Here is a 23538-nt window from a genome sequence, read left to right on the forward strand (position 1 = left end):
TAGGGAAAGCGATATTTAATAGCTTTTCTGCGGTGAACCATACTAAATGTGAAGAACGTGATAATATCAGAGGACTCCTACGGTGTACCATACTAAATGTGAAGAACGTGATAATATCAAAGGACTCCTACAGTGTACCATACTAAATGTAAAGAATGTGATAATATCAGAGGACTCCTACGGTGTACCATACTAAATGTGAAGAACGTGATATTATCAGAGGACTCCTACGGTGTACCATACTAAATGTGAAGAACTTGATAATATCAGAGGACTCCTACAGTGTACCATACTAAATGTAAAGAATGTGATAATATCAGAGGACTCCTACGGTGTACCATACAAAATGTAAAGAACGTGATAATATCAGAGGACTCCTACGGTGTACCGTTCTTAACCGTAGGAGACGTGAAACATTCACAGATTTCCTACGGTGCACCATACTGATTGTTAATTAGGCATTCTGATTAAAATATGGACGAGCAGGGTTGTATGTTGGAACTAATCAGAAACCTTTGTGGAGCTAAATATCTCAAAAACATGTGGCCCGACATGGCCAAGCGTGTTAAGGCGTGCGATTCGTAATCTGAGGGTCGCGGGTTCGCATCCCGGTCGCGCCAAAAATGCTCGCCCTTTCAGCCGTGGGGGCGTTATAATGGTACGATCAATCCCACTATTCGTTAGTAAAAGAGTAGCCCAAGAGTTGGCGGTGGGTGGTGATGACTAGCTGCCTTCCCTCTAGTCTTACACTGCTAAATTAGGGACGGCTAGCACAGATAGCCCTCGAGTAGCTTTGTGCGAAATTCCAAAAAACAAACTAACAAAACAACCAATAACATGTTAACATATCCAGACTTAATTTCTATCGAAATATTATACAAAAAAAACAGATGCCTTAAAATCAGAAATGACCAATTATGCATCTGTGCAAATCGTTAATATTATCGGCTTAGTTGTTTTACGAAAATGTTTGGTACGCCTCTGTTATTCGACTAAAATATAAAACTCAGATAAATCGTATGTCAAGGTAATTGTGTATTACGTGCCAATAACATATTCAAAGTTAACCATTCTACTATATATTTCATTTTCCTTGTCAATAACACATTTAAAGTTAACCAGAAAGCACGTATGCTTCAATTAATTAACAATAAAAACGTGCTTTATCTCGTTTCGCCAACAACGTTTGGTGACGAGTTTGCTCGAGAATTACAAAGTCAAAAAAAACAAAAAAAAACTAAATTAAAACTAAAAATTAAGAAAACCACGACACGATGCTTTCTACAATTATATATTTTGCTTTGTGATAGTTTGTAAGAGATAACGACAACAATTTGATTTCATGTCTTCGAGGTATTGGTTTCTTTTTTCACGATTGAGTTAGGTCATCAGTTTCTAAAGTTAAGCAAAGTTTACACGTGACCGTGCTTTCGTCACGCGTATGGTTTTCTTCTACTGTTGACTTTACTTTATTCAGTTTATTTTCTTATTTGCCCCCCCCCCAGTGGCTCAGCGGACTTACAACGCTAAAAACCGGGTTTTCGATACCCGTGGTGGGCAGAGCAGAGATAGCCCCTTGTGTAGCTTTGTGCTTAATTAAAAAAAAAACAAAACGTGTTCTTATTTTTCTTTTATTTGATGTATATAAAAATAAAAAAGCAGTAAATTTACCCAGAATGCTCTTCACATGATTATGTATTTTTCTGTAAATACGTTAAGGTCGCTCATATAAATAGTTAGTTTAAACTGATGTATGAGATTAGCTATTGTACAGAACTAAATATACCTGAAACAAAAAGTCTAAAACATATGTTTCCAGAATGAAACAACATACTGTAAAAACTATAAATTATAAATTAAAACTAACATGACTTTAGTGGTTAATGCGCTTGACTTGCACTCTGAGGGTTGCGGGTTGTAATTTCCCCTTCTCACCAAACATATTCAACAGTGGGGGCGTTATTATGTTAAAATTAATCACAACTATCCGTCGGTAACAGAGTAGCCCAAGGATTGGCGACCAATGTTAATAGCTAGCTGCTTCTTCTAAATTATGGACGGTTAGCACAGATAAGCCTCGTGTAGAGTTGCGCGGTGGGCCTGGCATGGCCAAGCGCGTAAGGTGTGCGACTCCTAATCCGAGGGTCGCGGGTTCGCGCCCGCGTCGCGCCAAACATGCTCGCCCTCCCAGCCGTGGGGGCGTTATAATGTTACGGTCAATCCCACTATTCGTTGGTAAAATAGTATCCTAAGTGCTGGCGGTGGGTGGTGATGACTAGCTGCCTTCCCTCTAGTCTTACACTGCTAAATTAGGGACGGCTAGCACAGATAGCTGTTGTGTAGCTTTGCGCAAATTCAAAAACAAATAAACAAACATTGGCCCAGAAAATTTATATTTGTATAGCACAGACGTTATTTAATCCTCAAATTTACCGGTTTCTTAGTCTGTTTATGTTGTAGACGTTAAACTGGTAAAGATGACAGTGTTAATACTTCGTAATCTGCATCGTCACAACCACTTTCTTACTGAGAACAGAAGCTGTCATCTGCCAAGAAAACGGGTTCTTTTCTAACAAATCCGGATTTGCTGGAAATACGTAGCCAACCAGTCTTGACAACCTAAATATGGTAATATTTTTAGATCGTGAAGACCGTAATCCTTGAGTTTTGTAAGCACGTGAAATACAACCAATATCTGCCTGGGGAAAAGGAATGAAGATGGAAGTAAAGTAAGCTTCCCTCCACTCCCACGGTTAGAGGAGAGAAGTTTGAAAGCGAGAAATCTATAATAATATTTTCCAAACATAAGAAATGTTTTGTATTGAACGCTGTTTGATCAGTAAAACTCCTTCATCTTCTGTCAAGTGGTCACATAACTGAAGCAGCTTTAGATGTGCTAGAGATATCATGTTGAATCAGACCAAAAGATTTTGTGTTGTTTTCTACTGTTTTAACTTGTTATAATAGAACACTGATAGGCAATAAATATAACAAAACTATTTCACTAATTCATCTAATTTGTTTAAATATTAAATAGGTTACGTTGAATAATCAGAAAATATGTGATATGTTATAATCTGTTATTAATATTTGACTGAAATACCGTAACATACTCGGGGTTCTAAGACACCCCTATCATGATTTCAAAGGGTCCAATGTACCAGTAAAGTTTCTCCACATACCAAAATGCTTTTATTGCCATCCCATGAGGAGTCCGTGCACGCTTCTTTGGTCCCGCTAATTTGTGATTATGAACCATGCTGCAGGCGTGGCACACATGGAGCGTAAACACGAAAATCAAACTTGGAATCTATGGGTCTCGGGTTCGAATCTCACCACCAAATATGCTTGTCCTTTCAACCGTTGGAATGATATAATGAAAAGACAATCACACATTTCGTTACTAAAAGGCAGTCCAAGAGCTGATTGTGAAGCTGTCGAATAGCTTTATTCCTTCTAGTGTGTCACTTCTAAGCTATGGAGAGTTAGCCCAGGCAGCTCTCAGTAGGTTTGAGCGAAATACAACAAATAAACAAGCACACAGTCTGATGCCAGATTCGGATCCATAAACTTTAAAAACAAAGTCATACACCCTCACTACGACTATATGTCCTTAAGGGTGAAGTTTCTCTCTACTTACTTTACCCCGATAGGGAATACATCTTATAATTAAGGACCCCTCAGAACCACCCCGCATCCTCATGCCAAATTGGTTCCTATCAGCTTCAAAGATGTACGAGATAAGAGTTCACGGACAACTGAACACCTAACGTGAATTAGATAAATATAAAACACAACTTCTAGTTTAAAACGTTTATAAAAATATCTAAAGACAAGTGTGTTACATTTATATAAATTATAACAATTAATATAAAAATCAGGCTTCATAATTAAATAGGTATTTGCTTTATACGTTTTTGGTTCTTTTAAATTATATTTTACTGGAATGTTTCCTATAATATACCTAAAAGATAGTGAATAACCAACCACAATACATAATGGATTTTTTTGCCCTCTAATGGTAATAGGAGAAAAAAGAGAGAATTTTAAATCGCAAAAGCACTTGAAATTCTATTAGGCGGAAGAAGGGTAAATTAATCTATGAGGCCTTTGTTTCTTTTTTTATTAGCTATATTTTATACGTCAGCAATACCAAACGTGGGGCGCGTGTGTACAAACTTTTATTTTATAAAAGATCTCTACCTGCCTACCTTCAAATTGAAATTCTTTTAGACAGAATTTGAGTAGATTTATTTATTAGATCTTGGGAATGGTCAAATACCTCACTCCAAAGGTTTTGACCTCTTGTGTCGAAAATTGTAATTATATGTCAGATTGGTAAAGAGATGAAGGAGCTATGAGATGAAAATTTGTACTTCGATAAAAAACAACAGACAACAAACAACTCAGAGTCAATCTATGAGCCGATTATTCCAAGAAAAAGCACGTAATAAACACTTTGGGTTAATAAATTCTATGGCTTTAAATCGGAAGTTTAATTCACCGAGGAGGATATATTAGTGGCCCAGTATGGTTGATTTTGCTCTGAAAAACAAAACCATTGATTAAAAAAATCAAGCTTTTACCAAATACCTTTTCCCCAACCAAAAAACTCCCCAAATACGTTTTTAGTAAACAACATTCTGTTTAGCAGCAGCATATCTGCTCATATAATGGCCCTAGGTTTTTCAAACACAAACATTTAGCTTGAAGCTTCCTCTTTTGACCGATTTTATATCTAAGTATAGTCGCGGTAATTGAGGACCCCTCTTGTTCACTGCGGATTCGCATTTGAAAATTCAAGTACACAGATTTAAAGATCTCAAATAGAACGAACAAGATTTATAGTAGTTAGTGATAAGAAGACGAGTAGACTCGATGTACGTTCCATTTTGAAAGCTGTTCGAATTGTTAAAAACGACAAACACTGTGACTAAGAAACAATATCTAAGCGTTGTGGCATGTTGTTAACTAGTCTTTTTTTTTCCTGCGACACAACGGTTCATAGAATGGTCCTGAGTTTTTTGAAACACAAACATTTAGCTTATGGCGCCATCTCTTGATCAATTTGAGATCTAATTAAAGCTGCGACTATTGAGGACATCCTCTTGTTCTAGTTTAAAATGAATATTCAAGAAATTATAGCGTTTATCTATTCGTTTTTTGTTGTTGTTTTTTTTTTAGTTGTTGAAAAACGTTTACCACAGGAATTGAAATAAGTGTTATTGGCAATTCGTTTAAATTACTCGTAAAATATAAATATGAATAATGACATCAAAGAACTGAGTATGTCAGATCCAAATATATGTAAGTAGATGTAGGTATACAATGAATATTCAGACTCTCATGACCCAATACTGATTTTTATGAAGTATATCTGGTGAAAGCAATACGATTAAACCATATAAATAGTTTATTTATATGAACAAGGAGTCCTGAGATTGGCCATTGAATTTTTTGTTTCTCATTCACGTATGATAAGTTCTTCAGATAAAAATCTGGGAGTTATTCTGGTTTATCTTTATCAAACACATTGAAATGATTATAAAATCCCATTCAACTGTACTTTGGAACAGAGATAAGTTTACGGATTTAAGGTGCTAAAATTCAGGGTTCGATTACCCGCGGTGGCCACGGCAGAGAGCCCAATGTGACTTTGCTCTAAAACAAATCATAATAATAATTTCTTTAAAAAAGGTAAACTTTGTTGCCTGATTAGAACTGGATTCAAAATTGAATAACAAAATGTCGCTTAAAAATAAATGATAAAACAATCGTAGTTGGTTGAAGCAAACCAGTGAAGAAAACCTAACGAGTTATGTGCTTTAGTTTATATATCTAAGCCGGAAAGTATATTAAGTCTATGTCTCTAATTTAAGTCCACCTGTGAGACAATAGAAGGTTGCAACACTAAAATACGGGCTTCGATTCCCCACGTGAACGTAGCCCATTTCTGGAGTTGCTCTTAAAGAAACAAACAAACAAATCTATAACTAATTTCAATCGCGTTCACTGTTGTAACTTCTCCCATTCCAGTGTGTTTGAAACCGCCTGATGAGTTAGGCTTAATAATCGTATTCTCTACCAACCATCGTTCACTGGATTCCCTGCACAAAGTGTTTGCTTGAAACTTTCATTCTATTTGTCCAATATCTTTTCACCCGCCTTATTGCCAACGAAAGCTTTTCTAACACCTATGTTTTTCAAGCTACGTCTTAGTAGGTTTTTCCCAATCAAATTCTTCAGTACGACTGTTATTAGCTAGTTGGGTTTGATGGCATTAGCAGCGCCACCTGTTAAATGGAACGGTATTCCAGTAGCCAACTGAATCCAGTCGAGCCAAATATTCTTTCGCTAAAGTGCTATTTAAATCTGTTCACAGCTGTGAAAACTCTCTGGTTTTCCATCTCGCGTTATAAATGAAGATCGAGTGAAATTCAAGCACTCTTGAAAGAACCATAATTTGTTTAAAATCATTCTTTACCCTTTCTGTCTACTTAAGTATTTCTCTTTCTTACATAATTTATGCTGTTTTGTTGGAAGTAGGTATTTTTGAATCAATGTATCAATGTAGTTCCGTGGTGGGCTATGTCTACAGCGTTACGGTTCTTAATGTATCTTGTAGTTGCTAAAGTTAAGTGGTTGTAAAGACGTCCATAAGAAAATCCCTCGTCTTTAGTTTGCGTGCAGTAGACATAGCATAACACAAGGTTAATTAATTAAATTAATTAGATTCCTGCACTGCTGCAGTATTTTTAACTTTCTAATTTTCATAAATTCATGCATACATTGAATTACAATTATCTACGTGGTACATATCTAAGAATACTAGTTTGTGTTGATTCGGCCCTGCATGGCCTAGCGCGTTAAGGCGTGCGCTTCGTGATCTGAGGGTCGCGGGGTCGCGCCCGAGTCGCGCCAAACATGTCCGCCCTCCCAGCCGTGGGGGCGTTATAAGGTTACGGTTAATCCCACTATTCGGTGGTAAAAGAGTAGCCCAAGAGTTGGCGGTGGGTGGTGATGACTAGCTGCCTTCCCTCTAGTCTTACACTACTAAATTAGGGACGGCTAGCACAGATAGCTCTCGAGTAGCTTTGTGCGAAATTCCAAAACAAACAAAAAATTGTGTTGATTCTGTTTTTGTTTGATTACCTTTGGCGAGTTCGTTATTTTCATTGCTTCTTATTTAAACTTTTGGGTTTTTTCAACCCCTACTCACCTGTTGTCACGTGTTGTTTTTACCAATACGATTCGGTACAACAGACGTTCCATCCATGTAGATGACACAAGCGTTGCACAATAAGATACAGCATAACCAATGTTCCATCACTATAGATTATACAAGATTTGCACGGTAAGATACAGTAAAACTAAATTTTATCATTACAGATCATATAAACATTGCTGAACAAGATACTCTACAACCAACGTTCCATACCTATAGATGACATAACCGTTACACGGTAAGATACAGTATAACCAATGAACCACCACTATAGACGACACAGCAACCGTTGCAGAGTAAGATATGATGGAACCAACGTTTAATCACAATGTATGATATAACAGTTGCACGGTAAGATGCAGTATAACCAATGTACCAGCACTATAGACGATATAACAACCGTTGCACAGTAAGATATGATACAACCAGCGTTGCATCACAATATATGATATAACAGTTGCACAGTAAGATACGGTATAACCAATGTACGAGCACTATAGACGATATAACAACCGTTGTACAGTAGGATATGATACAACCAGCGTTGCATCACAATATATGATATAACCGTTGCACGGTAAGATGCAGTATAACTAATGTACCAGCACTATAGACGATATAACAACCGTTGCACAGTAAGATGCGATAAAAAATGCATCACAATCTTAAATGAAACCCGTAAAAAAAAAAAAAAAGATTTTAATTTATTTCGAGTATAACCAGGTCAGAGTTCATTCCATACCCCAACCTTTACCCACCAAAGACGAATCTAATTTACAGAATTCCGAGACAATAAAGTTGTAGTAATATACTAGTAAACACGTTAGTAACTTTTGTGATTTTTTTTTATTTACAATCTACATGAAGGAGACACGTTAGCAAATGTGTCAAAATTTCTGGTTTTTTTTTTTATTGTCCATGAAGTCCAAAGTTAACTGACCGTTATAACTAAAGCTTTGTCTAACACTCAACATCCCAGTAAAACGGCCTATCTCCTAACTTGTGACACAGTAGCTTCTTGTAGCTATCAATACTTCAAGCATATTCTCCTAGCCGTAGCTTCTTGTTGTCCGAGGGTCGCGGGTTCGAATACCAGTCACATCAAATATGCTCACCCTTTCACTCGTTGGGACGTTATAATATGACGGTGAATCCTACTATTCGTTGGTGAAAGAGTAGCCCAAGAGTTGGCGGTTGGTGGTGATGACTAGCTGCCTTCCCTCTAGGCTTACACTGGTAAATTATGGACGGCTGGCACAAATAGCCCTCGAGTAGCTTTGCGAGAAATTAAAAAAAACAAGCAACCAAAACAAACCTACACCTAGCAACAGCTAGTGAGTTTATATTAACAGAACTGTGTGACACTTTTCATGTAGGAACTGCGATACAATGGTTTATGTATAAATATACAGATACATGTTTAAAAATCACACTCCTTCTTTAGATCCCATGGGATTTTCAACACTTAAAAGAATATACAATAAAAGCATTCAGCCGCATTGTATCTGTCGTTTTCATTGTCGCCGAAACTGTTGTCCTGTATTTATCTTTTATTTTCACATAATGATCTTAAAACATAGGATTTTCAGTAGGCTTCAAATTTAAACTAGTTCAATAACAAGAAAATTCCTGGTTTTCATCTTAACAGGTGTCAAAGATTCTTTTAAGAACTATATTGAAAGCCAACAACTAATAATATCTAAACACACGAAATGTTCTTTGTCATTAACCTAATCTTGAATTACAACGATAGGTCCTCTTATCTCGAGCTGCCTCGTGGTTAAAGTGATCGACTCTCAAACTGCCGAAAATGAATTAGAACTCCCTCACTGAATGTGCTTGCCCTTTTAGCCGTGGGGACGTTATAATACGACGGTCAATTGCACTCTTTGATGGTAAAACGAAATCCAAGAGTTGACTAGCTGTCTTTCCTCTAATCCGTCACTTCAAAATTAGGGACGGTTACTGCAAATAACCGTCTATAAAACTAGCAAACAATTTGAAGCTGATGACTGTGTTACAATCTGAAGCTGATGACTGTGTAACAATCTGAAGCTGATGACTGTGTTACAATCTGAAGCTGATGACTGTGTAACAATCTAAAGCTGATGACTGTGTTACAATCTGAAGCTGATGACTGTGTAACAATCTGAAGCTGATGACTGTGTTACAATCTGAAGCTGATGACTGTGTAACAATCTGAAGCTGATGACTGTGTAACAATCTGAAGCTGATGACTGTGTTACAATCTGAAGCTGATGACTGTGTAACAATCTGAAGCTGATGACTGTGTTACAATCTGAAGCTGATGACTGTGTAACAATCTAAAGCTGATGACTGTGTTACAATCTGAAGCTGATGACTGTGTAACAATCTGAAGCTGATGACTGTGTTACAATCTGAAGCTGATGACTGTGTAACAATCTGAAGCTGATGACTGTGTAACAATCTGAAGCTGATGACTGTGTAACAATCTGAAGCTGATGACTGTGTAACAATATGAAGCTGATGACTGTGTTACAATCTGAAGCTGATGACTGTGTTGATTCGCGCATACTCAAGAGGAAGTTACTAAGTATATTTCCAAACAAAACTTTATGTAGACTCATTAATTTCGCTTACTGAATCCACTGTATGTTTCATTATTGAATAAACCTTATATATTTAATACAACAGGTATCTGCCATAAGCCTTAGAAATTTTATAAACAACATTTGGAAGCACATACTGGTTGTTACACCAGTCAGTGTTACAAAACGTTGCTTGGCTGAACATGTTTTTTCATTAAACAGCGGTATTATTTCATTGGCAGAACTATATTTTGTCGGTTCATTCTGTAACTAATGAGGCCCATTTACGACTGCATCTCACATTTTTTTGTTCCACAGGTATCAATACACCACAGTGTAACTGTTTTTTTTAGCAGAAACTGCAAGCCAAAGAACAGTTTGCTTTATATGTGACCTTCTTATATCTACATGATACTTAAATTAGTTTAATATCAGCCATGATGCTAAATAGCTTCCCCAAAGTCAGCAGTATTCTTAGATAATGTTTTTGATCAAAAGAGCAATCAAAAATACACTTATCTACCTAACTAGTTACCTATCTCGTGTGGGAAAGTACGAAGAATTCCTAAATCTAAATATAAAAATATGGTTACATCAATAAAGCAAAGAAATGGTGTAGCACTGGGGAAAACAACAACCCATTTTTCTTGAAGTAACATCTGCTGTTTCCCACTTCACTTTCTATGGTAACAAAATCTTTAATTAGAAATACGTTGTTGTTACAATAATTCTTCTTCCACTCGTGCCAGCTTTAGTTCTAAAGTGTGTTTTTTTTCCTTCTGCAACTTATTCATTACTTAGGTAGAACCTTATCCTCTCTGCTTACCTTTAATATAGAGATAAATTAATATTATGTTGGCTATTTTTAACTCTACTGTAACATTTTTAAAAGGTCTATAGGAATGAATAACTTGAACGAGTTTCCGCACGCTAAAGTGTGCACGCGACTCTTGATTAATATTTTGGCACTGTAATTTGTTTCTATTTTCTACATCGTAAGGTTTCCTTCTTACCAGTCCTGCCACAGTTGAATGTTACATAATAAAGAAGAGCACAGAGCACACAGACAAGAAAACCATTAATATATGTAACAGTTATATGTATGATGTTTAAATGTTGATCGTAGGAAAGAGTGAATGTTGTATTCCTTTTTCATAAACGAGTAAAAGATTCGTTGACTGAAATAGATTACTAGTGCGGTTATTTCGATGTAAGGAACCCTTCACTTCACTTCACTTAATACAGTTAATTTTTGATTTATTTCCTTAGCTTACGTTTGGCATCGAAATATGCAACGCTGAAATTAGAATTCAGTAAGCTCTCTCATAACGTAATCCAAGAGATTAATGGTTTCTTAACCAAATTTGAACAGTAATCACTGAAAGTAAAGCTAAACAACAATTCTAAAGTTAAACGTAATGCTCTAAGAAATAATGTATGGATTTCTTTTGCTTGCTGTTGCGCTATCTGAGCTGTATACACCACGGATAACAATACCGTTTGTTTGTTTTTTAGTGTTATACGTCTTCAGACCATGAAGACGATTGTCTTCAGTTGGTGAACGTACCAACTATATCGGGTACAAAGCCACTAGGTAAGGGCTAATATCTGAAACAAATAATAAAAATGTCATAGTTGTAAGCCAGATGGTTATATATAAATTAAAGTAGCGTAATTCATTTGAAATTTATTTTGTTTCTGGATTAAGCTTGTTTTCTTCGTAATAGTTTTGTTTTCGTCTATTTATTAGTGATAAAAGTCATTAAATTATTAACATATGTCTGTTTTTCATGTCCATGTCAACATGCACAAAATTAGGTATTTTCTTAGGACCTTAATAATTAAGCCTGGTAAAGGCTTAAAGAGCTCCAGATAACAGAAAATACATATATTTTATACATTGGAGTCAGCGAACGTAACCAAACATTAGCAGAATTAGGGTATTTTTTATAGAACGGGTTTCGCCGCCTCAGTCTGGCACGCCACTTGGAATTTAACCGGAATTATTGTTCTAGCAAACACACATTTCTTCAAATGATTCAACTCCATTTCTTCTGTTTGCGGAGCTTCTGTTCTAGGTCCGCGCAGATCAAATAATTCTACAGAATAATTGTACTTAGTGGAACTGATGGAAACACAAACTTGGTATTTCTATCCTTTCCTTTTGCGATAAATAAAACAAGATCGCTTGTGATTGTTTTGAGGTATCTTAAGACGTTATACAACAGAGAAATTCCAAAACATCGTGAGGAGCTTCTACTATTCACTTATGGCCTTTTAAATCAAATTCTATAAGGTTACTTCCAGGTCACTCTTATCACTAGTTAGGCCTCACTTGGTATACTTTATACATAATTTGGTCTGCTTGTCTTAGAAATGAGATAATTCAGTGGATGATTCCAGGATGGATGATATATTAAAAGAAAAGCTAAGATCATTTATGTTCTCTTAGGAAAAGAAGAATAAGAGTTATTGAAGCTTACTAGAGAGATAAAAGTTTATCTTCTCGAAGTTGTAATGTTGTCCGAGGGATAAATATGACAAAAACCTTCAATTCCTTTGTGCTGTATTTGGAAGAGAACAGAAGCTGAAGATTTGGAAAACGCTGGGTAGGTTTCATCTAAGAAGTTTTGTTTTACTGACTAGGTGATCCTCTTATAGAATGAGTTGCCAGAGAATGTAGATGACATTGACCTCTTATAGAATGAGTTGCCAGAGAATGTAGATGACATTGACCTCTTATAGAATGAGTTGCCAGAGAATGTAGATGACATTGACCTCTTATAGAATGAGTTGCCAGAGAATGTAGATGACATTGGCCTCTTATAGAATGAGTTGCCAGAGAATGTAGATGACATTGACCTCTTATAGAATGAGTTGCCAGAGAATGTAGATGACATTGACCTCTTATAGAATGAGTTGCCAGAGAATGTAGATGACATTGACCTCTTATAGAATGAGTTGCCAGAGAATGTAGATGACATTGACCTCTTATAGAATGAGTTGCCAGAGAATGTAGATGACATTGACCTCTTATAGAATGAGTTGCCAGAGAATGTAGATGACATTGACCTCTTATAGAATGAGTTGCCAGAGAATGTTGATGACATTGACCTCTTATAGAATGAGTTGCCAGAGAATGTAGATGACATTGACCTCTTATAGAATGAGTTGCCAGAGAATGTAGATGACATTGACCTCTTATAGAATGAGTTGCCAGAGAATGTAGATGACATTGACCTCTTATAGAATGAGTTGCCAGAGAATGTAGATGACATTGACCTCTTATAGAATGAGTTGCCAGAGAATGTAGATGACATTGACCTCTTATAGAATGAGTTGCCAGAGAATGTAAATGACATTGACCTTTTATAGAATGAGTTGCCAGAGAATGTAGATGACATTGACCTCTTATAGAATGAGTTGCCAGAGAATGTAGATGACATTGACCTCTTATAGAATGAGTTGCCAGAGAATGTAGATGACATTGACCTCTTATAGAATGAGTTGCCAGAGAATGTAGATGACATTGACCTCTTATGGAATGAGTTGCCAGAGAATGTAGATGACATTGACCTCTTATAGAATGAGTTGCCAGAGAATGTAGATGACATTGACCTCTTATAGAATGAGTTGCCAGAGAATGTAAATGACATTGACCTCTTATAGAATGAGTTGCCAGAGAATGTAGATGACATTGACCTCTTATAGAATGAGTTGCCAGAGAATGTAGATGACATTGACCTCTTATAGAATGAGTTGCCAGAGAATGTAGATGACATTGACCTCTTATAGAATGAGTTGCCAGAGAATGTATATGACATTGACCTCTTATAGAATGAGTTACCAGAGAATGTATATGACATTGACCTCTTATAGAATGAGTTGCCAGAGAATGTATATGACATTGACCTCTTATAGAATGAGTTGCCAGAGAATGTATATGACATTGACCTCTTATAGAATGAGTTGCCAGAGAATGTATATGACATTGACCTCTTATAGAATGAGTTACCAGAGAATGTATATGACATTGACCTCTTATAGAATGAGTTGCCAGAGAATGTATATGACATTGACCTCTTATAGAATGAGTTGCCAGAGAATGTATATGACATTGACCTCTTATAGAATGAGTTGCCAGAGAATGTAGATGACATTGACCTCTTATAGAATGAGTTCCCAGAGAATGTAGATGACATTGACCTCTTATAGAATGAGTTGCCAAAGAATGTAGATGACATTGACCTTTTATAGAATGAGTTGCCAGAGAATGTAGATGACATTGACCTCTTATAGAATGAGTTGCCAGAGAATGTAGATGACATTGACCTCTTATAGAATGAGTTGCCAGAGAATGTAGATGACATTGACCTTTTATAGAATGAGTTGCCAGAGAATGTAGATGACATTGACCTCTTATAGAATGAGTTGCCAGAGAATGTAGATGACATTGACCTCTTATAGAATGAGTTGCCAGAGAATGTAGATGACATTGACCTCTTATAGAATGAGTTGCCAGAGAATGTAGATGACATTGACCTCTTATAGAATGAGTTGCCAGAGAATGTAGATGACATTGACCTCTTATAGAATGAGTTGCCAGAGAATGTAGATGACATTGACCTCTTATAGAATGAGTTGCCAGAGAATGTATATGACATTGACCTCTTATAGAATGAGTTGCCAGAGAATGTAAATGACATTGACCTCTTATAGAATGAGTTGCCAGAGAATGTAGATGACATTGACCTCTTATAGAATGAGTTGCCAGAGAATGTAGATGACATTGACCTCTTATAGAATGAGTTGCCAGAGAATGTAGATGACATTGACCTCTTATAGAATGAGTTGCCAGAGAATGTATATGACATTGACCTCTTATAGAATGAGTTACCAGAGAATGTATATGACATTGACCTCTTATAGAATGAGTTGCCAGAGAATGTTGATGACATTGACCTCTTATAGAATGAGTTGCCAGAGAATGTATATGACATTGACCTCTTATAGAATGAGTTGCCAGAGAATGTATATGACATTGACCTCTTATAGAATGAGTTACCAGAGAATGTATATGACATTGACCTCTTATAGAATGAGTTGCCAGAGAATGTTGATGACATTGACCTCTTATAGAATGAGTTGCCAGAGAATGTATATGACATTGACCTCTTATAGAATGAGTTGCCAGAGAATGTAGATGACATTGACCTCTTATAGAATGAGTTCCCAGAGAATGTAGATGACATTGACCTCTTATAGAATGAGTTCCCAGAGAATGTATATGACATTGACCTCTTATAGAATGAGTTGCCAGAGAATGTATATGACATTGACCTCTTATAGAATGAGTTGCCAGAGAATGTATATGACATTGACCTCTTATAGAATGAGTTACCAGAGAATGTATATGACATTGACCTCTTATAGAATGAGTTGCCAGAGAATGTATATGACATTGACCTCTTATAGAATGAGTTGCCAGAGAATGTATATGACATTGACCTCTTATAGAATGAGTTGCCAGAGAATGTATATGACATTGACCTCTTATAGAATGAGTTACCGGAGAATGTAAATGACATTGACCTCTTATAGAATGAGTTGCCAGAGAATGTATATGACATTGACCTCTTATAGAATGAGTTGCCAGAGAATGTATATGACATTGACCTCTTATAGAATGAGTTGCCAGAGAATGTATATGACATTGACCTCTTATAGAATGAGTTGCCAGAGAATGTATATGACATTGACCTCTTATAGAATGAGTTGCCAGAGAATGTTGATGACATTGACCTCTTATAGAATGAGTTGCCAGAGAATGTTGATGACATTGACCTCTTATAGAATGAGTTACCGGAGAATGTAGATGATGTTGATACTTTACAAGGATTTAAGGAGAAATCAACTGTTCTCTCAAAAATAAAAACTGAAAATAAGACAGTTTTGGAAGATCAACAGTTATATAAGACAGCTTTGGAAGATCATCAGTTATATGATCAACAATTCATAAGATGCAAATTTCATGTTCTGTACTTAGTGTTGTTGTTTGTTATTGGGTACAAAGCTACACAATGGATTATCTGTACTCTGCACACCATGGGTCTCGAAACCCTGTTTCTAGCAGTATATGCCCGCAGACATGCTGCTGTGCCATTTGGAGGATTTAGTTATAGTGCCTTCTTCAGTTGACAGTTCCAGATGTTCACCCTTCAAAGCACTAACCAGGCTCGACATGGCTGTAAACAGATTCTTCCAATGTGGTAAAGAAGGCTTTAATTAGTGTTTGTTTTTTAATTTCGCGCAAAGCTACTCGAGGGCTATCTGCGACAACCGTCCGTAATTAGCAGAGTAAGGCAAGAGGGAAGGCAGCTAGCCATCACCACCCACCGCCAAGTCTTGGGCTACTCTTTTACCAAAGAATAGTGGGATTAACTGTTACGACATAACGCCCCCACGACTGAAAGGGAGAGCATTTTTGGTGTGACGGGAATTCTAACCCGCTACTCTCATATTATGAATCGATCCCGGCCTTTACTTAGTGAGACACGATCAGACTGTTACTAGAGCACAATGGTATGTGTTTTAATGATCGATCGTTCGGTCATTATCACGTGTGAGTGTCTAAATTAACAGAACACTTTCTGACTGATGTTTAAAAGTTATGGTTTGGATGAGTAGTCCTCGTTCTGATCAATATTAAAATGTAACAGCCTGGAATATTGTTGTCCATGTTCAGATTATTATTAATATATTAAGATCTGGACAAGTCTTGCACGCTCTAGTTAGCATTACGTAATAGGATTGTCCACGTTCAGAATTTTATTTTTAAAAAATGTTGGTCCGAATCGATTAGTAGTCCTCGTTTGGATCGTTAGCAAGTCTTATAATCTGAAGTAATGATCTATTCTAAATGTTGATGAAAACAACTGAGTCTATCTCTTGTTCAACTGAAATAAACACTTAATCTAAATAACGTTGACGAAAACGTAATAATTGACATGATAATCCTGATGAATGTTACGAGAACTTATAATAGAGAAGGTAAACAAACTGAATGATCTTAACAAAGTATGAAATTATGACTATTTCAATCGGATTGAATATTCTTACAAATCCTTTATGTCAGTATTTGATAATACACAGTCTTTAAAGCAACTGTTGATACTCAGAAAGGTACTCATTCATAGAACACGGAAGTTACTTTTCGTACATTGTAGGAAAAATTTACGTTTCTGTTACGAAAATGTTTAATTTACTAATATTATTATTACATAAAACTTTGTTTGTTTGTTTTTGAATTTCGCATAAAGCTACTCGAGGGCTATCTGTGCTAGCCGTCCCTAAATTAGCAGGAGGGAAGACAACTAGTCATCACCACCCACGGCCAACTCTTGGGCTACTCTTTTACCAACGAATAGTGGTAAAATTAAAACGCCCCCACGGCTGAAAGGGCGAGCATGTTTGACGCGACGGGGATGCGAACCCGCGACCCTCAGATTACGAGTCGAACGCCTCAACACGCTTGGCCATGCCGGGCCTACATAAAACTAAATATAAATTTATTGCAACAGCAAGTACATTTAATTAATATTAAATTAGTTCCATATGAATGTGTTTGTTTAATTTTAACTTCTGTTGTAGTCATTTAGACTCCAGACTAGCGTTGTCTTTAACTTTAATTACTGTTGTAGCCATTCAAACTCTAGATTAGTGTTCTCTTTAACTTGAATAATTGTTGTACTCGTTCAAACTTCAAACAACTGTTGTCTTTAACTTAAATTATTGTTGCAGCTATTCAAACTCAAAATTAGTGTTGTCTTTAACTTTAATTACTGCTGTAGTCATTCAAACACCACAGTAGTGTTGTCTTTAACTTGAATTATTGTTTTCATTATTTCAACTTGAGCCTAGTGTTGTCTTTAACTTGAATTATTGTTGTACTCATTCAAACTCCATACTATTGTTTTCTTTAGCTTGAGCTCTTATTGTAGCTATTTAAACAAGTTAGTACTGTTTTACACAAAGTATAAATTGTCTTTGTTTTTAAGTCTATCAAAAACAAGCTGGTTTTGCATTTCGTTTTCGTTAGAATCTTCTGAAATGCAAATTCGTACCATAATTGTAAAAACATACGAAAAAAGTTGGCCATTTTTAGTATGGTCTTTTTAGCTTCCAAAATCAGTGGTAGAAAATAAAGACAGACTTTTTTTTTCCCATACAATTTCCTCGCCAATGAAAAATGTTACTAGTAAATTTTATTAAATTCTCCAAATGTCAATTAAAAACTTAATTTAACTAATTTGTTTGTCAGTAACAGAGGTTTGTCTGTGGAAAAGCAAAGCGGGGATCGAGCCCTGGATTTTAGCGATGTAAGTCCACAGATATCGTTTTCTCTTCAACGGACAAGGTTAGTAATATATACCAAAAATTAGACTCAAAAGAATCTCATCGTGAGACGTGATTTGTGTGTGTCAATAAAGTGTTCGAATTTCCAAAGCACTTCCGATGTTTAAAGTTCATTTCACTTCTCGACCGTATTACGCTGAAAGGAATATGACATCAAATGCAAACGTTTTGCAAACGTATATCAGCCGGTATAGAGACAAATGGTCTAGAATAAAGTACATATACGATCATTCCATTGTATGCCCTGTTAGGGAAACATTGTCAGCTTTGTATCATAATTCAGTTTTATATCTGTTTCTTGATGGAAACGAAATGATGTCTTCTTATTCTTGCTATTTACTTGTAGTATTTTCATTTGTTTGTTTCATCTTATAATGTGTCTAGTATTGTGTGTTTTTAACTCGTCCATCTGCCAGGCTGGCAAAAGTGTTAGAACACATCAGCTCCGGTATTTGAAATGTTTTTCTTATGACAGTCTCTTGGTCATTCTTCAAGTAGCACCACAAAGTCTAAGAATCTTTTTAACCATCGCTCAATCGCTAAAGCTATCTATAACGTTCAGTTTTACCCAGTTCTTTAAGTATATTATAACTATCTATCTATGACACAACTAGATGCAACACGGTCCATTTTGTTTTGAAACAGTGTCGCTGTAAATTCTTACCTATCTGTCCAATATTAAAACTCTCACGTTTTCATCATCTGACTGCCATGTAACAATAAATATGCAGGAATTCGAAGAGCAGGTACGCTTCAACGTCAATCTCCTTCACAAATGTTCATGTTACCAGGACCACAGCGCCCTCTAGTAGTATTTCTAATTCACGCTCTTTCCACCCTCTATTGCACGCATTATGAAGATGTGGTACAAAAGTGTTTCCTTTGAATGTTTTACTTACACAAGTATATACAACAAAAAATATGTTAAAAAACAGAACCATTCCTAAAAGTAGCGACCCAGCATGGCCAAGTGTGTTAAGGCGTTCGACTCGTAACCCAGGGTCGCGGGTTCGAATCCTTGTCGCACGAAACATGCTCACCCTTTCAGCCGTGGAGGCGTTATAATGTGATGGTGAATCCCACTATTGTTGGTAAAAGAGTAGCCCAAGAGTTTTCGGTGGGTGGTGATGACTAGCTGCCTTCCCTCTAGTCTTACACTGCTAAATTAGGGACGGCTAGCGCAGATAGCCCGCGTGTAGCTTTGCGCGAAATTCAAAAACAAACAAAAAACAAAGAATCCTAGAAGTAAAATTGTTCCATTGAGAAACTAGAAAAACTAATTTTATCATTTAATTTGACTGTAACTTGGAAATAAAAGTTTTCAACTACAGAACAGTTTGTTTGTTTTGCAAATTCGCACAAAGCTACTCGAGGGCTATCTGTGCTAGTCGTTTAGCCAGAATAAAAATATGTAGTTTTCTATATTTTAAGGTAAAACTGTGTTTCAACCAATAAGAGTGTTACATTTGATCAAAGGTGTAAATATTTACTCTGTATAATATTTACAACGCTACTGAATATTCTTACATTGCCAACATAACTGATAAACTTGAATTATGTGATGACGTCTACCAGAAGAGCTGATAAGAATAAAATTACAATTATTAACAAATAATCTTAATTATAAGTAACAGGCAAACTACAAGAAGTTTTCACAACCACTCTGTCCTAAGTAATCGGTTGTTACCAATCGCTGTTGGTGTTTGCGGCCTTAACTCACTGTATATTTGTGTTTATAAGGCACAGCTTGAAATGGATGTTAGTGTATTTTGGTTTACGCCTACCTCAACTGGACTTGTGGTAAGCGTAAAGAAACCTGATTGGCTAAAGCAGTAATTAACGACTCCAATGAAAATACGAGGTGCAAGTAAACCTTGATTCAGCAGTTCCCGCAAAAAATAAATCACCAAGTACAGTCAACAGTTTTCTCTTTTTCATTCTTTCTGTCTCCCGCGAAATCGAAACGAATATTGCCTGTAATTAATCGCTAAAGGTTTTACGTTTTCTGTTTTTTAAATACGAATTCAGTGTCGTCTTGCAAGATCTTGAATATAGATTTACAGATGAGAAAGAGAAACGTAGAAGGTGAGAAGATTAGGATGAATATCTTTCAAATATCTGAGACGTGACTGTTTCTAAAATCTGCTCGAACTTTTAACCGTAAATACTGCAAGCGAACTGTTTTTAAAATTGGAGAGATCACAGAAAAATGTCTTAAAAACCTTTTAGCAGATTTCACTTTACAAAAAAAAATTACAATTAGTTTTTATGTAGCGATTCGTGAAAAAGATAAATGTTTGAAATATCGATCTAAATAATACGAGCCTATATACATATATATATCGAAAACGCTATCTTATAACAACTAGTTTTGATCGTCTGCAAAGTTGACCAGTTATTCCTGTATAATTATTAACATCTGTATTAAAATAATCAAAACACTTTCGTTCATTAAGGCGAGTCACATCATAAAGCAATGTAGATATTGGTCAAATATATATTTTAGTTTTTGCGTCACTTATGATGTAACATATCACGTGACCTAGCTTATGTGAGCTGTGTAATCCTGAACTGGCAAGCACACAAACAATCACTGAGAATGTGAGCTTACGACCTCTCGATTATTTTCAGGAACTTTTATGGTTTAGCCCAAGCACTCTTGAATTTTCATAGTTTGTTTCTGCTTATGGTCCAAATAAACTGATTGATGTATCAGTGTTTGTTTTTAGAACTGAAAAGTTTGAGTTTTAGACTAAAACAATGCTCGCTTGAGGGTTGTTATGAAGAATAGCTAAAAGATATTCAACCTGACTCACCTCGCGTTAAGAAGACATTATTAATACTGAGTCACTTTAAATTACAGATATTCAACCTGACTCACCTCGTGTTAAGAAGACATTATTAATACTGAATCACTTTAAATTACAAATATTCAACCTGACTCACCTCGTGTTAAAAAGACATTATTAATACTGAGTCACTTTAGCTAACAGATATTCAACTTGACTCACCTCGTGTTAAAAAGACATTATTAATACTGAGTCACTTTAGCTAACAGATATTCAACTTGACTCACCTCGTGTTCAGAAGACATTATTAATACTGAGTCACTTTAGCTAACAGATATTCAACTTGACTCACCTCGTGTTCAGAAGACATTATTAATACTGAGTCACTTTAGCTAACAGATATTCAACTTGACTCCCCTCGTGTTCAGAAGACATTATTAATACTGAGTCACTTTAGCTAACAGATATTCAACCTGACTCACCTCGTGTTCAGAAGACATTATTAATACTGAGTCACTTTAGCTAACAGATATTCAACCTGACTCACCTCGTGTTCAGAAGACATTATTAGTACTGAAGCAGTTTTCACTTTACGCTATAACATCTTTTATTTTCGAGTCGAGTGTGGCTCAGTTCCTGTAGTGCTGTGCTAGTGATCTGCCAGTCCAACGGTCATCTCCTCTTAACGCCAAATAAAGAGTAACAAATTACTTTCTGTACTGTGGAACCAATCAGACAAAATTATAATTTTCACGTGAATGTTCTAATTAAAATACAAATATAAATAATTTTCTGTTTGTTGACAAATCACGTACTCTGTGTTACTATTAGAGGAGCTATCTCATTATATAATAGTCGATACAATACGGTTCTGGATATTGATGCCGTTACGTAATACGGATCTAGATATTGATGCCATGGTACGTTACGTATCTAGATATTGGTGCCGTGAGACAATACAGACCTAGATATCGATACCGTGATACATAACGTATCTAGATATTGGTGCCGTGAGACAATACACACCTAGATATCGATACCGTGATACATAACGTATCCATATATTGGTGCCGTGAGACAATACACACCTAGATATCAATACCGTGATACATAACGTATCTAGATATTGGTGCCGTGAGACAATACAGACCTAGATATCGATACCGTGATACATAACGTATCTAGATATTGGTGCCGTGAGACAATACACACCTAGATATCGATACCGTGATACATAACGTATCCATATATTGGTGCCGTGAGACAATACACACCTAGATATCAATACCGTGATACATAACGTATCTAGATATTGGTGCCGTGAGACAATACAGACCTAGATATTGATACCGTGATACATAACGTATCGAAATACAAAAGTTACACCAGCAGTTTATTAGAAAGTTTGATAGTCTTGGCTGTAATTTACTATCTATAATACTAACATGGTCTTATACAGGCATACTTCACACTTCACAGTGATTTATCATATTCTCAGGTTTGATTAACTAAATGTTAGCTCACAAGAGAAGTTAAATAAAGTTAATATCTGTGTATTTTGTTATTGTTAAGTTATTATTGTATATTATGTTTTTATAAGATAAATTAAGACAACATGTTGTACTCAACACTTATCTTTCTTTATAGGCCCGGTATGGCCTAGCGCGTTAAGGCGTGCACTTCGTAATCTGAGAGTCGCAGGTTCTCGCCCGAGTCGCGCCAAACATGCTCGCCCTCCCAGCCGTGGGGGCGTTATAATGTGACTGTCAATCCCACTATTCGTTGGTAAAAGAGTAGCCCAAGAGTTGGCGGTGGGTGGTGATGACTAGCTGCCTTCCCTCTAGTCTTACGCTACTAAATTAGGAACGGCTAGCACAGATAGCCCTCGAGTAGCTTTGTGCGAAATTCCAAAACAAACAAAACTTTCTTTATTAAATCATTAATTTTAAACAAAAATATTTTATTAGAAATTCTGTATTTTTTCGATACAAAATACTTGTAATGTTTACTGGAAGCTTATACAATTTTGTGAAGAGATATAAATTGTGTCGTATTGCTGTATCGCAACCCCTTTAGCTACTATGATACATAAATTTGAAGCATACAACCAATTTTCTCAGAATTAAGGTCAAAGTTCAGTGACGTAAAAAATTTCTTCGTTAGCTAGTTAGGCTTAACTTAACTCTTAATGTCTGGTGAACATAAAATGTCTGTTGCAAACGATATGTTGATCAACACAGTGTAGTAAATGAAATATGTGAAAACAAGAATCGAGCACTAAATCGATACATTTCATAAACTAAATTAAAATCATATGATTTACTTCTGTACTGAACTGAAATCTTTCATAATAAAAATAGTTTGAATAAACAACAAAAACAGTAGTTTAAAACTAGATTTTGCATCTTCGTGGTCTCCTATGAACCGCAGACTCCTAGACAAGATGTGTCAGAACTAGTATCATTCAAATAAAGTTTATATATAGTAAACACCTAATTTTTTGCACTTCAAAATGCATTTCGTGATACGAGAAATACAG

General features: G+C 36.0%; 1 pseudogene across 1 annotated transcript in view; it reads left to right on the forward strand.

Annotated features, from left to right (window-relative positions):
- LOC143251108 (metabotropic glutamate receptor 8-like) overlaps positions 1-23538 on the forward strand; it is a 47665-nt pseudogene that overhangs the window by 17366 nt on the left and 6761 nt on the right. The window contains exon 2 of the transcript XR_013028502.1: positions 11311-11389. The product of XR_013028502.1 is annotated as a metabotropic glutamate receptor 8-like (transcript). The remainder of the gene's footprint in view (positions 1-11310; positions 11390-23538) is intronic.

This window comes from Tachypleus tridentatus, chromosome 5 (genome assembly GCF_004210375.1).
Source record: "Tachypleus tridentatus isolate NWPU-2018 chromosome 5, ASM421037v1, whole genome shotgun sequence".
In the NCBI taxonomy this organism is placed as follows: domain Eukaryota; kingdom Metazoa; phylum Arthropoda; class Merostomata; order Xiphosura; family Limulidae; genus Tachypleus; species Tachypleus tridentatus.